The sequence below is a fragment of the Varanus komodoensis genome, unplaced genomic scaffold, assembly GCF_004798865.1.
Source record: "Varanus komodoensis strain SLA01 unplaced genomic scaffold, ASM479886v1 scaffold20_1, whole genome shotgun sequence".
Taxonomy (NCBI): Eukaryota; Metazoa; Chordata; class Lepidosauria; order Squamata; family Varanidae; genus Varanus; species Varanus komodoensis.
This window is the reverse complement of record NW_025335587.1, coordinates 15883987-15899722: the sequence shown is the minus strand read 5'-3', so window position 1 is coordinate 15899722 and position 15736 is coordinate 15883987.

Below are 15736 nucleotides of genomic sequence, written 5' to 3'. Positions count from 1 at the left end.
AGGATCGCGACTCTAAGCTTCTTTGCAGCTATGTATAGGATCGCCTGTTAAATCAGGATGGGCGACCCTTTGCTTCTCCAGATTACATTCATTATATTGTTATCCCACCTGTTTCTCAAAAGGAACGATCCTCTTCATCCTCCTAGAAGGTAAATTAGGCTGAAAACCCAAAACTGGCCCAAAATCACTGAGCGACAGCCAGATCCCAAGTCCCTGTCCTGCACTAACCACTAGGAAACACTGGTTCACCTCAGGGGTCAAACCTAGAAGGATAATAAAAATCAATACCACCATCCAATACATCTCAAAGTGAAGCCTACGTATGGCTGTATATATCCATCAAGAAAAGTCCACTGCCCTGTGAAAAAACCATTTTAAAGAGGATGTAGCATTAGGACAAGCTTGCTTTCCTCCTGCAAAATTTTTGTACTTTTCTTGAGCTCAATTCACCCTCTCCGAAGTCCGATCCGCCAACCAACAGGACCTCCGTCTTGTCTGGATTGAGCTTCAGTTTACTGGCCCTCATCCAGCCCATTACCTCGGCCAGGCACCAGTTCAGCACAGCCACTGCCTCACCTGGATTGGTGGAGAACGAGAGATAGAGCTGGGTATCATCAGCGTACTGGTGATTCCGCAGCCCACACCTCCTGATGACCTCTCCCAGCGGTTTCATGTAGATGTTAAATAGCAAAGGGGACAAAATGGACCCCTGCGGAACTCCATGGCATAGCTGTCATGGCGCAGAGCCATAGTCCCCCAGCACCACCTTCTGGAGTCGGCCATTGAGATAGGAGTGGAACCACTGCAAAGCAGTGCCTCCGACCCCCAATCCCGCTAGCCTATCCAGAAGGACACCATGGTCGACGGTATCGAAAGCCGCTGCGAGGTCCAGGAGAACCAACAGGGACGCACTCCCCCTGTCCTTCTCCCTGCACAGGTCATCATACAGGTTGACCAAGGCAGATTCAGTACCATACCCGGGTCTGAAGCCGGACTGAAATGGGTCCAGATAATCAGTTTCATCCAAGAGAGCTTGGAGTTGTCCCGCCACCACCCGCTCCAACACCTTGCCCAGAAATGGGATGTTGGCCACTGGTCTATAATCAGCGGCCATCTCTGGGTCCAGTGACGCTTTCTTCAGGACCGGTCGGACTGCCGCCTCCTTTAAAGGGGCAGGTACCCAACCCTCCCTCAGAGAAGCATTACCCACTTCCAAGATCCAGGTCCCAATTCCGTGCTTGGCGTTGTTAATTAACCAAGATGGGCAAGGGTCCAATAGGCAAGTGGTGGGACACACTCGTCCAAGCACCTTGTCCACATCATCAGGCCGCAATAACTGAAATTCATCCATTAATTTTGGACCAGATGGCAACATTGGTATCTCCCCAGAAGCCTCTGAATCACTAGTAGAGTCTAGCTTGTGACGAATCTGAGCGATTTTCTCCCTGAAATGCTTGGCAAAGTTGTCACAGCGGGCCTTCGAGGGTGGAACCAGATCTTTCTTAGGGCCAGGATGGACCAGCCCTTGTACCACCCGAAAAAGCTCCGCCGGACGGCATTTTGAGGAGGCAATCGAAACAGAGAAGAATTTCTTTTTCGCTGCCTTCACCGCCACAGCATAGGCCCGATAGTGGGGTCTCAAGTGTGTTCGGTCAGATTCATCCCGTGATTTCCTCCACCTACGTTCTAGCCGTCTCCCGGCCTGCTTCATCGCCTGCAATTCAGGTGTATACCAAGGGGAAGAGCGGGCTCTGCCCGGTGGGAGAGGACGCTTAGGAGCAATCGTGTCCATAGCCCTGGTCATCTCCCCATTCCACAGTTCGACCAGAGCCTCGACAGGAGCACCTGTCTTGTCAGCCGGAAACTCCCCCAGGGCCTTCAGGAATCTGTCCGGATCCATCTGGCTCTGGGGGTGGACCCACACAATCAGGTCCGCGCCCTTACAGAGGGAGAGGTCGCTCTCGAGCACAAAACTCACGAGGAAGTGATCAGACCATGACAGAGGTGTCAGACATAAATTCCTCACCCTCAGACCACCCTCTTCCTGCCCTGTCAAGAAAACCAGGACCAGAGTGTGTCCACGTTCATGGGTCGGACCTGTGACATATTGAGGCAGCCCCATGGCTGTCATGGAGGCCATGAAGTCCTGAGCCGCCCCAGTCGGACCAGTCTTGGCATGGAGATTGAAGTCCCCCAGGATGTTGGTCCTGGGGGTCCTCAATACCAGGTCCGAGACGATCTCCGTCAGCTCAGGCAGGGAGACTGTTGGGCAGAAGGGTGCACAGTACACCAACAGAATCCCCAATCTGTCTCGGTCACCCAACACCAAGTAGAGGCACTCCAGTCCTGGCCTCGAAGGGACTGGAAGTCCCGTGAGGGAGATGGAGGCTCAGTAAACCAAAGCGACCCCCCCTTCCCCTCCAGGCATGGACGGTGCTGAACCAAATACCCAGGCAGGCACATTTGAAAGAGGGCGACATCCCCCCCCCTCCCGCCCAGGTCTCTGTTATGCAAGCCAGGTCGGCCCCCTCATCCACAATCAAGTCATGGATGAGGGAAGGTTTATTGTGGACCGACCTGGCATTAAGCAGCAGCACCGTCAGGCCCGAGGGGCGGTTGACCAGACTACCTGGAACCCTCTGGCTGGGGGCAAAACCAGAAGGAGGGATAGGTGTCAACCATCTGTCCCTCCTTCTTCTACGTGGACACGTTAAACTCACACCACTGTACCGTCCATTGCCCATGACCACCCCAATGGTGGCGCCCATGCGCTCCCCAGGTAACTCAACCATCAACATGGCCAGGGACAACTCCATAAAAACAAATTAAAATACAATAAAACTTTAAAACAGTATAAAACTCCCCGTCTACCTCCCCCCCGATATAAAATTCCACCCACTGACCTAGCCCCCCGCCAGCCCAGCCCCGTACGGCCACAAACGGCGGCAACCGCCCTTTGACCGTTGCCCTTCGGCCACCGGCCCCAGGCCGCATCCGGTGGGTTAAGCCGGTGCCCGCGCGCGCGCCTCACCCCCCAATCCGGCGTTGCTCTCACCGATGCCAGCGGGGGGGGAGCAGAGAGGGGCGCGGAAACCTGCCAGGCGGCAAGATGGTGGCACCCTCCTCCGCAACCCAGAGCTACCCAATGCTACCCAATGTCTAAGGATTTCTCAAATATATGCCTGAGTTTAAGTTTAGGAACAGTTGTTACATCTAGTATATGTTTATATTTTCTATTGTTCAGAAATGACAATTTTCTGTTGTTTAGTAATGACAATTATGTTGCTCTGCATGTTTCCCCATTCGTGTGAATGATCAGATTACTTGCTCAACTCTGTCTGTTGTTTTTGGTATGGCTTATTCCAAAAGAACAATAAAACTCTAACCATAGCTGTCACTTACTCCTCTGAAAAATAAATTGAAACTGATCCCTTTTTTAAAGAAGTCTGTATTTGAATGAAGAGTGTTTGATTTGGCTTTCTTTCAAAGTGTGAATCACATGGGTATTTCTACTACTGAGCAGCAATTTCCTCTAGTTAAATCGTCACTAGAGGGCATTCCATGCTTAAACTTTTTCCATACTGGAAACAGGAACAAGGGAAAAGGGAGAAAAAAGGGAAATAAACCCCTGCTTTATTTTCGTTGCTTCAACAGTGGGGTATTTCGTTCTGCTTTCTAGTACTTCATTCCTTTCTTGTTGTTTAAAGGCATCCTTGTGCCTTAATGTTTTTCTTGCTTCGGGGGGGGGGGATCCATAATCAAGGTGCCACCACCAACAACCCATTTTTACCACCCTCCTTTCTAATTGCTCTTTCCTACTGGCACACGTGGTCACCCAACCTTTTAGAATTTACATTTGGGGAACAGGTTTGCCTGCGAAAGATTCCTGGCTCTCTCCCGAGAACTCATTTAAAAAGGCTTTGGGAAACCAGTCGGGCTCAGAGGGCTACACCAAATGCCGTCTGGTAGATAAGTAATGAAGCAATAGCTTAGTGAATGGAATTAAAGGTGAAGGAGGACAGGCACTCCGGGAGAAATGCTTTCCAGGTGACCAGCTCCCAGCCATGTTTCTGCCAAGATGTTCCGTGTGGGCTTTGGGTTTGCTGACTGAGTTTGCACCATCGCAGTGGAAAAATCAGCCACCATCAACATCTGGAGATACCAAGTTAGTATAATTGCCCTTATTCCCTGTGGGTTGTGGTGACATCCAAGCTTAGCAAGGGAAGGTGGGGTGGCTTCTAAGCCACCCATAAAACCACGGCATCTTCTAGGTGGTTTTACACCAGCCCACTTGCTACTAAATTTAGATATCACAACCCAGTGAAGGTAACTAGGTGGCTTGCAGGAAAACAGAGCACCCAGGGTTGTTTCTCCCCACGATCACACCCTCCGCCACCCCCTGACCGTGATGCTCGATGTTGCCAGTGCAGACATGCATTTTGTCTGATAGTGGTGTTATTTTCCTATCCCTTTCTTTGATCTATTTATTGACTTAATACTTAGATTGTCAGCTAAATTTTTGCTTATAGGGTTACTGTGTTCGTACTGTAAGAGAACGTTTATTTGACACCCTCTCATAGGGTATGAAGATATTACTCATTGCTTTGGGCTTCCTTTCAAAAGATAAAACTGGATAAATGATTGTATTGGGTTTCCTTCACTTTGTAGACCCATGATGATATCTCATGCAAAACTCACTGGCTTTTGTCTCTCTGGCTTCACTGGGGATATCACAACCTGACTCTCCTTTTCTAACCTTTTGCAAAGAAACGGAACAACTTACCAAGGAACAACTTTCCTTGGTAAAGAGCTATGAAGCTTGCTCACAGTTTTGGCTGGTCTGCATCAGGGTCCAAGGTGTGGGGGGCAAGAAACGGGTGCAGATGTATCAGGACCCCAGCAGCAGGAGCGCAACATGCTCCAAAGACCAACCCCGCAGTCCCCCAGCTGGTTGCTCTAATGCTTGGCCAGCAGGTGATGCCCTGGAGCTGCCCACCTGGTGGAAGTAGGAAGAAAGGCATGACTTTATGGGGGCCCATCAGCAACTAACAAACAAGGCTGGACATGCACATGGTGGGCATGTTGTGAGCGGAGCCGGCTGGAGCCGGGGGTCAGACTAGATGGCCCAGGAGGTCCCTTCTGACTCGCTCTGTTTCTATGTTAACCACAGGAGTCTGCCTTGCCCAGTGTATTCACAATTTGGTTGCCAAACCACTGGTTGTTTGTTTCATGGATGCCTTCCCACTCCCCCGTGCACCATTTTTGATTTTGCACTGTAACACTGGAAGGTAGAACAATTTTTATTTTCTATTATTTTTGTGTCTGCCACCTCTCTAGCCTGGTAAAACAACCTGAGGACAACCCAAACGTCTGGGTTTACTTATGACAACCATGATTTAAACCACCCAGAATTCACAACTCCACAACAAACCATGAGTTCTCTTTGTGAAATACTTGTAACGATCAGCCCACTGCTAACCCATTCCTCTGAGTTCGCATGCAATGACAATCCACTGTTCCACAACCCATTGGTTGTCCTTACATATGAACCAAGTCACTGTGCATTTTAGTGCTGACTTTACATCTTCTGCTTGACAATACTCTCACAGACCATGCCTCTTCCTAATACGTTTATGCCTTTTGATTGAGCATTTAATCAAGTGTTTTGATCATGGGATAAACTCACAGTGCTCTTCTTTCCATACCTGGAAATATTGCCAGAACTACTTTTAAATTAAATTTTATTTAAAGGATGTGTTTTTATCTGTAGCCCAAAAGTACACTCAGAAATGCACCAGTAGAGAAGCAAGCTAAAACCAATCAACAGGAAGGGAGAAATACCTACTCTACTCCCATTTAATTTGAAAACCAACCAGGTCTCATGATCCGAGCATCTTATGACCTTGCCATTACATCATGAACCCATGAGGTTACCATCCCATCATCTGATGCAATGTTATTAAGATAATGCTATTGTGATTATCACTCAACAACCCAGGCATGTGATCAGTCAATGGTCCCTAACCAGTGGGAACTGTGGGTGGATGCTGTTATATCCACACCCTACTTGAGGGATCTGTTTGACCACAGTAGGGACATGATGCAGCTTTTGATCCTTGCAGACTTCCACTGCCCTAAGGCATAGGTGGACAACTTAGACTGCGAGATATGTTGGGCCACAACTCCCATGAATCTTCACCTTGGACTCAGCAGGCCAGGGCTGGTGGGAATGGTCAGCTAAAACATCCAAAGGGCCACAGGGACCTCTGGGAGCAATTTCCCCCAACTCAAAGATGGGAGGAAAGAAATCAGATGGCCACAATCCTCTCTTTAGCACAGGTTACTTTACGGCCTTGTGAGCTTAGGTGGACTCCGGGGGAGGGTGGAGGACAGGAAGGCCTGGAGGAATGTTGTCCATGGGGTCGTGATGGGTCGGACGCGACTTCACAACTAACAACAACCTCATGGCTTATAAAAGCCTTCTTTTCATGGTAAATCGCTCCGCTGGACACTGAAGCCTTTTCTTTCTGCTCCCAGACACACTTTTGTTTGCAGTTCCAGACTAGGATCCCAACACACGTTCCTGCCAAGGGGTGTGTTGGATTCTTTGCCGAGGACGGCCCAGTCCGAGTAGGTCTGTCTGTCTGCAAAGCAGAGAGGAGGGGAGAGGGCTAACAGCGGTCATGGGATCCTCCTTGCATTTTCTGGTGGGGAGGGAGGCAGGGATGCAACAAACAGCCTGTTTTTCCTGTGATTCTTGAATTGAGCTCACCATGTGACTGCCTGGCCAAAGGGTGTACAAAGTTTACTCTAACCAGCCCAGTTTTCCAGCTGCTCCATTTGGCATTCTTAGCCTCTTTCAGAAAGGAATAGAAGACACGTGCAACTTGCTTCTGGTGTGCAGAGTGTCACAACAAAGACCTCCTCGCGCAAAAGACTGGCTGGATCTGGTGTGGTTCTGAAACCGTCTTGCAGGACTAATCTCAGCCTCCCACAGCACCCTCTGTATATCTCTAGCCCAAAGAACTGTTTCAAATCAACAGGGGACAGGCTGTTGCAGAATTTATATGTATAGATGGGGTATTCTCAGGGCCTTCTCTGCGGTGGCGCCCAGATTAGGGAATGCGCTCCCTGGAGAGGTTCGCCTGGTGCCGAGCTTATACTCTTTTCAGCACCTGGTCAAAACCTTTTTTTTAACTGTTATTTTAAAAATGAGTGTTTTAATGCAAGTCATGTTTCATTGGCTATATGTTATTTATTGTTTAGACTGTTTTTAATGTATTTGATTTTACTGATTGTGAGCCGTCCCGAGATGCCATGCATAAGGGGCAGCACATAAAATTTTAAACAAGTAATTTCATACAATAATTTGAAATAATTTAATACAAACCCGCAGCTTGCCAAGTGCCTTGGATGCCCGCCATGGCCAGTGGTTCAAGAGGATGGCAGCTGTATTCCAACAACATCTGGAAGGCCTCCAGTTCTCCAACTCTGGAATAGCACATACAGAAAGACAGAGTCGTAATCACATCATGCGGGGTCCCAATCTTCTTGGACCCTCTGAGAAATCACTACAAAAAGTGTAATCAGGAGTTCAGTGCCTCAGCATCTACCAGCCAAGTCTGTGATATTAAACTGTGGCTTATTCAGATACAACTTTTGTTTTATGCCTCTTGGACATGGCAACGACTACAACACTGAGAGCTGGTGTGGTGGTGAAGCGCACAGGACTGGGGGCTGGCAGATCTGGGTTCTAGTCCCAGCTCAGCCATGGAGCCAACTGGGTGACTTTGGGCCACTCACAGACTCTCAGCCTGACCTACCTCACAGGGTTGTTGTTGTGGGGATAAGATTGAGAGCTGAAGGAGGAGAACAGTGTAGGCCGTTTTGCATTCCTAAGAAAAACACAAGGGATGAATCTACTACATCAATAAACAAACAGAGTCATATTACATTGATACCCCACCTTTCTTCCTCCTGCAAGAAACCCGGGCAGCTTTCAAGTTCTCCTCCTGCCTATTTTATCCTCAGAACAACAACCTTGTGAGGTAGGTTGGGCTGAGATGTCTGTGGGTGGCCCAGAGTCTCTCAGTGAGCTTCACGGCCAGGTGTGGAACTGAAACCCAGGTCTCCCTAGTCCACCATTTAATCCCATTTGTGCTTCTTTTAAATCCATCTTTTGGTAGGGCCCAGTAACTGCTTTTTCTGGGGAGGAGGTTATTATAAAGATAAACTTTGCATTGGAACAGTCTCAAATCTACACAGATGTCTGCTCTTCACTTAACCTACTACATGAAAATGAACTCAAGGAAGGGAAAATGGATTCCCCGTGCCCTTTCGACAGCCAAATGACATTACAACCCTGGCAGGATAAACACTTAGTAATCATTATGCAATGGACTGAGGACCTTACGACACTGTTGCTATACTGTGCATAGTAATGCTAACTTTGGATATTTAGTCCCTTTTGCTGAAGCCTAGCTAGAAAGTAGGATGCCTGTCCCAGAAATCCATGTATGTATATTTTTAAAAGCATGGTTGTCCACAGATACCCTAATAAATTTATGTGAATTTACTGTATTTCATGTTTTGTGAGCCATCCTGAGATGTTGAGGCATAAGAGATGGCATACAAAGGTTTTAAATAAATAAATAACATACCCTACCTGGGGATCTCTTCACCAGCATAATTGGAACTGACTGCAGGAACCATGTTGGGGAAACGGACGTAAGGTGTAACATACAGATCTGGCCCAGGAGCAAAGAATCTAAAGGAATACTTCCGCCCCATATATACCTACTTGGACCCTTAGATCATCCTTACGGACCTCCTCTGGTACCCTTATTGAAGTAAGCTAGGTAGGCAGTTACAAAAACCGTTCATGGACTGGCCTCTCCAAATCAGTGCAACCTACGCACAGGAGCCAGAAGGACTGTCCACGGAATACTGTCCTCTTCCACACCGGAAGACAGCAGGCTTTTCCAAGAGGCCGTGGACACAGCTGTGTCTCTAGCAAAGCAGAAGAACAAGGGTGTGCCTTTATTTACGTATCTCACTATTTCATCTCGCTTTCCCAACAATTACCGTCTCCCAAACCAGTTCACGGCAATAAAAGAGGGAGACAAACTATCCAGCCTACAAATGAGAGATCAGACATACGCGAGGTGGGGAATGCAAGAGATCAGACGTTACCACTGCCGTCCACCTGTTTCTGCCCGCAAGGCAAGCCCGGTGGTATATTTCTAGCATCTTGGATTTCTAAATTCTAATGCCACCGTCTCCTTGATTGCAAGAATCAGAATACTTAGGAAAAGGTAAAGCAAGGGCTGGATGACAGGAGTATTTAGCACATGGTCAGAAAATGGGTCAGCACTGTGGGATAAATACTTGACTTGCCCTGCTGTTCAGCCAGATGCATCGGTACCTTCCCAAATTCGGGTGGAACCCATGGTCATGATTACAGGCTGCCTCAATTTCTCCTTGCATTCCAAACACAGATTTCCTTGCTAGGACACAGTTAATTGCTCCAAGGTGATATAACCTTCTGAAAGCAAGTTGGTGTGCAGAATCCTGACCCAGCAACAAGGATGCCAGACAAATGAGTGAGTGCACAGAGCAAGCCCAAATGGTCAACGCTCAGTATTAAATACTGAACAGATGTAATTCAAAATGGACTCAGCTGACCCCTTTAATTTTTTAAACTTCGCATAGGATGAGTTCATGACAAGAGAAGAAGCAAATATATACACACAATCCACACAAATATATACAAAACTTCTTCGGGGATACAGCAGCTCCTAACTGACAGTCTAAGTTCAGCTAGCCAAGTGTTTGCCTTGGGTGTTGCTTCATGCAGATCTTCTAAGCCAGGAAACACAAGTCTTGCGCATTCTTGCACAATGTTTGATAGTTTGCATGTTGACCCCTTCCAGTATCTCATCTAATTCTATTCAATTTCATCCAGACAGAGTGAAGCAGGTTAAAGCCAGGAAATTTGGAAGAAGGATCACTAATGTCGAAGCCATGAAAAGATAACTTGGACCATTCCTTTCTCCAGGCATACTCAGGGTTGAACTGGGTAGATGGGAGATAAATAGCTGTTTTCCAAGCTGGCCTATGAAATTTCAGCCTTGTGACAGTCTGTTCAATATCCTGATGGACAGGAAGGGCCTAACTATTCAACATTCCTTTAGTTAACCCTCATCAACTAACCAAACCCCAGCAGTCTTCTCCACAGTGGTGGAAGACTCCCAAAGAGATCATCACAAGTCCTCCCAAACTTGCATCTAGATTAGATTGTCCACAGTTTGGCTACTCCTTGGTCCTCTTTTCTGGAGTCACGTAATTGGCCATGTTAGGCAAGGAGCTTTTCCTAGGATGTACCACAGCTGTGCCCACGAAGGAACTAGAATATTCAGTAGTCAATCTCTCTCTACAAGTCTAAACATTTTGCTTTGCATGATTCACCTTTTAAGCAGTTGTAGCTGTACTGTGTAAAGTCCCCTAAGCCAGACAGGAGAAATTACACAGCAGAAAGCTATGCAGTCTCCTCACAAGACATTCTCTTCTCTTTGGAAACAGCTTATGATATCAGCTTTGTTGTTCCTGAGCTGCTCTGAACCCTCTTTGCAGCAAGAGCTGCCATTACTCAAATGCTGGCCCTCCCCTAACCAGGAAAAAATGCACGCAAGCATCGGTGGTCTTGCTTTTGAGAAGACGAGGAGGTGCCCAAAGAAGTCAAGCGTATATGGCAGGGCGTGGCATTCTCCATAGGCCAGCAACTGTGAAAAATGCATTTGGCTTTGACAAGTGCCTGTGCTGACAAAGGGAAAGAGGCCAAGAGGCGTCTTGCCAGACTTCCCTTTGCAATGAGTGGAGGCAGGACTGGGGAAGAGCCTCTCGAAGATCCTTGCAGCACTACACAATATCAGCAGCTTTTGATTTCAAGTCACGAGACTGGAATTGTTTACCATCCTAGGCGCTTATCTAATTAACCTGACCCAAGTGAGGCATGGCGCAGAATTTATTCCAAAGGACCTTGCCTTCTATCACATCTCATGCTAAACTTTATTGCTCAGTTCAAAGGCCATGGCAACCAATCAATCTGCTAGCACAAAAGCTGGTATTTCAAATGCATATCGGTATGATTTGATTTACTAACAAAGAAACAGAGCGAGTCAGAAGGGGTCTCTGGGCCATCTAGTCTGACCCCCGGCTCTGGCCGGCTCCACTCATGACATGCCTACCATGTGCATGTCTAGCCTATCCTTGAATATAGCAAAACCATTTTAATTCAACCTGACCTCAGTCTCAAAAAAGCTGCTGTAGATGCTACATAAGCATGAGTGACACCTGAAAGAAAACGGTACAACTTTTCACAAGAGCAGTAAAACTTAAAAAAACATTATCCAGGAGCTATAAACAGCAGACAATTTAGAACACAGTACCCTGAATCTTCCACTTGGTTTTGTAAGGATGAGATCAAGGGGATGAGAGTTGAGTTCCCTGGAAGGAAAAAAGTGGAATATAAATATAATAAATAAATAAAAGCAGACCATTTTGGTTATTTGCTGCTGTGAGATAATATGAAGTACAAATTTTATATGATGGCCTACCTAAACAGCTGATTATTATATTTCTAGGTTATCTCATGCTCCGCTCCACCACTCCTCCCTTCACTCCAAAGATTTGTTATATTGATATTTTGATCACGTGTATTGATTTATTTGATTAATGACAGATGTTGATGAAGTGAACAATCTTTGATCTGTTGAAAAGCCTTTTTTGAACATTATCCCCAGCTGATCGCTAAAATTGCCTGGAAAGATAATAAGATTTATTTACAGCTCTGATCTTATCCATACCTGCAGGATAAATGACAAAATGAACAATAGTCCAAAAGGTTACTTTAGTTCTTGCTTACATAATGTAGTGAATGACTTGCACTATTTCTGAAATGTTAGATCTTGTACTTTAATCTACAGTCCATGTTAGGGGGTCTCTCCTATGTAATTTGAAGACAAAACTCTTAGGGTCCCTGGTCCCCAGAAATGGAGCAACACAATCTCTCAACATTGCTGGTATTAATAAGACTACTTGGGAATACAGATTTGGGGTAAAGGTCTTGTGTATGGAGGGGAAGGGGGGAAATTTTGGCAACTTTTCATTCTGCCCCTAAACTTAAAGAAGAGTTGTGCAGGCACTGTGGAATCAGTATTTACTCCAAACTTACTCTTTGCAAACTACCTGAATGGATCTCCGTATGCATTCCATCTGGTCTTCTTTTCAAATCTTAGAGACACCAAAGGGCACAGACAATACTTCTTCTAGCGCTAGAACAATGGTTGCGACTTATTTTCTTCACAATTTCAATTTTCACTGAAGTTAAAGCACACACACACAATCACAGACCAAATTTTGAGATGATGATGGCTGCAAGGAATGTCTTGGCCAAAGCTCTCCTACACATTTTGACAACTATTTGCTGGGAAGAAGTCCAAGAGCTTTTCTCTGGCACAGAGAAAGCAGACGTGGAAAGCTGAAGGCATTGCTCTTTGCCCCACAGCTGGTTAGTTTTGGGAAAGGTCCCCACTGCAGCCGATCATTTCCTACAGATCCTGAATTCGTTCTATGGGGCTGGAGAACCCACAGTCCTCTCCTAAGACCAAGCATGGCTCTTGAGGATTTTGGCGGTCCTTCTGAGAGATTCTAGCTGAGTGGGCTGCCCTGTCCAGAGCCAAAGAATGAAAAAATGCAGGGCAGGGCCAGTAAAATGACTTTAAGGGGAGAAAAGGCAGTAGGCCAAAAAACCTCTCAGCGAAGTGATGACAGGATGGGAAAAGGAGGGTGGAAGAAAAAGTGGAGCAGAGGAGAGTGAGGAGGCCAGCGTGGCGATTGGGCCACAAGCAAACACCCAGCAGGCTGGGTGCCAAGGAAGTGCAGAAGCCCAGTGTTTGCACATGGTTTTGAAAGAACCCTTCTGTTTTTTAGCTCTGGTTCTCCAGTTACTTGCAACATTCTAGGCCGAAGCCGAGTGCAGCCAAAGTCAACGGTGGGGCGGATCCGAAGCCCTCTTCTGCAGCTGTTCTATTCCTGTGAGCCTCTTGCGGACCTCTTCTGCCCCAGTAAAACAAACTGCAGCTCATTTCCCGTCAACAGCTTCAGCCAACGAGCCCAACATACTCCTGAAAAAGAAGAGGAAGAAAAAGAAAGCAGAGCAGTAGCAGGAGGAAAAGAGGTTCCCTTTTTGTGACTTTTCCTTTTATCTTCCTTTTATTTTGCCTAAGCATAAGAACCTACAGTTTGATGTGATGAAATCAGATGCCAGGCCATCCGAAAAGATAGCCTGTCTTCTCTCAGCTTGCCTTAAGTGATTCCAAAGGTTAACCCAGGGGTCTCAAACTCAACTTACCTGGGGGACGCTGGAAGCAGAGTCTGGGTGAGGCTGGGCCGCATCACGAATTCACCGTGGTGGTGGTGGGCCGCTCATCCCCGGCGCTTTGAAGGCCGCAGGCCCCCCCCCCCCATGCCCCGCCTGTCCCGGTGCTCAGCTTAGAGGGAACATTGCACCCAGGGTAACGACTCACACAGGTGCGTGTGAGAAAAACGCACGATCACTAAACTTTGATATCAAGTGGGGGCCACAAAATATCGTTCCACTGGCCGCAATTGGCCCGTGGGCTGCGAGTCTGAGACCCCTGGGTTAGCCAAACTGTGCACTAGGATGAGGTTTGTCTGTGTCTGTTCATCCCTGCTGCCCCGCTGAGTAAATGCATAGGAATTCTGAGAGCATCATGTGAAAGATGACCATGCTAAGTGGAGGATGACTTGACACACGTTCTCACAAAGGTTTCCAAAGAGTTCAGGGGATTTCCTTTGTTCTTTGATAGGCAATGTGTTGGCGTTTGCTGAAATAAAGGAAAGACCCTTTGGAAGTGCGTGTTTTTCAATGTGCAAAGTCACAGGAGCAGTTAAAAATGTTGCAGCAGGCTCCCGTATGCCTCCAGAGTGTGGATTCCTTTGTAAAAAGAAAAAAATGATGTCATGAGAATGAAAACAACAAGAATAATGGATGGCTTTGAACACCTTATCAGCCACATGGAATTTAGTGGGAATTTGGCAGTGAGGCATCTTTGTGGGCTGGTATGGAAAACCTGCAAGGAAGAACGGCAGCTTATGTGAGAGCAAAATCCCCTTCACAGCACAGGCCTAAAAATTTCCAGCTCTTAATATCTGGTAACCCTAAGAATGGTCAAATCATGTTCTGGGCATGCCGACCAGTAGTGGTCTGAGCCATTCCTTTGTTGCTTTTTTGATTCTCCTTAGGAAGATGTCAAGGTTTGGTTTGTTTTTTTAATGAATGAGCATTAGAGACTCCTGGTTTAACTTTTTACCAGCACGCTAGACCTCAGGCTGTGGTTGAAGGGAGGGAGGAATGGATTGTAACAACTTTTGCAGTCTGGCTTCCCCTCATGCAACTAGGGTATTTTAGACTGCATTTAATGGGGGAGGGCAGCAAGCTTTTCGAAGGTGGCATTATGAATTAATTACTTCAAAGTGAGGTGAGCCAGCCCTGCACATCTGTCCTGGTCATCCCCTAAAGATACCACTGTCCAGTTCCCTCACAACCTTTCACAGTCTGGAATTCAGAACACACCTAGAAAGCGTTCTGGGATGCAGGTAGCAACCGAGTCTGGGGTCCCACCTCCCTTTCATAACCCATCTTAAATTTAGACAGCCTTAACCAAATAGGCATTAATTTTAGCTGATGCATGCATCCATCATTTGGGCAATGTAGCAATTTGTGACACAATAGGAATGCATGAGTGTAATTAAAAGTGCTGCTGTAAACAATTTGCCTTAATAAATGGAAGACGGCCAAAGGCATGCTTAGATTTTTAAAATGCCGTTCCTCTGCAGTAACTTGTTATACAACTTTTCTGTCTTTCAGTTTTTTTCTTCCTTCTTCAGCCATCCAGGCCACATCCTCAAGAGTTGAGAGTACACATTTCAACAGTAATAAATCTTAATGAAGTAGACATATCAAAGGGATTTCTGGATAACATCTGCTTAACTTCTTTCTCAGATCCCACAAATACCAAAAGTCAGGCCGTTAAGCTACATGGCAAAAAGTGTTTTAGGCATGGTGAAATGTGTTATTTGAGGACGCAGAAGCAATTTTCCCCAGTGGCTGCTCTTGGGAAAAATTACAGCAAAAGGGCACAACACTGAAAAATCAAAGAGCAAATAGCAAAGGGTTCTTCAGCATTAGCTAGAGCAGCTTTCCCCAACCTGCCACCCTCTGGATGTGCTTAACTGTAACTCCCAGCATCTACGGTCAGCATGGGCCCTCATCACCACAAGTGAAGGGAAGCGGTCACATTTTGGGGAAGGTTGCTAGTTTAGGACACAATCTGCACAAAGTCCAATAGGAACAGGAAGGCTTATTATTCCCAGCATGCTCAACTGGCTGGGGCATGCTGAGAGTTGCAGGACTTTCCCCCTGTGTGACCTTGCATAGGATTGCACCTTTATATTTCTCCATTAGAAAATGTTGTGTTAGCCAAACTATGGCCCCTTTCTATTGAACTTCCATGTCCAGAGGCATTATACCCTGCCAAGAAGCCGTGGCAACAGGAACCTATTCCCGTCATGTTCTGTTTCCCAGAGGTCTTTGACTGTCCACTGTTGGAAGCAGAATACTAGATAAGGCAGTCTCGTGGTCAAGCCAGAGGGG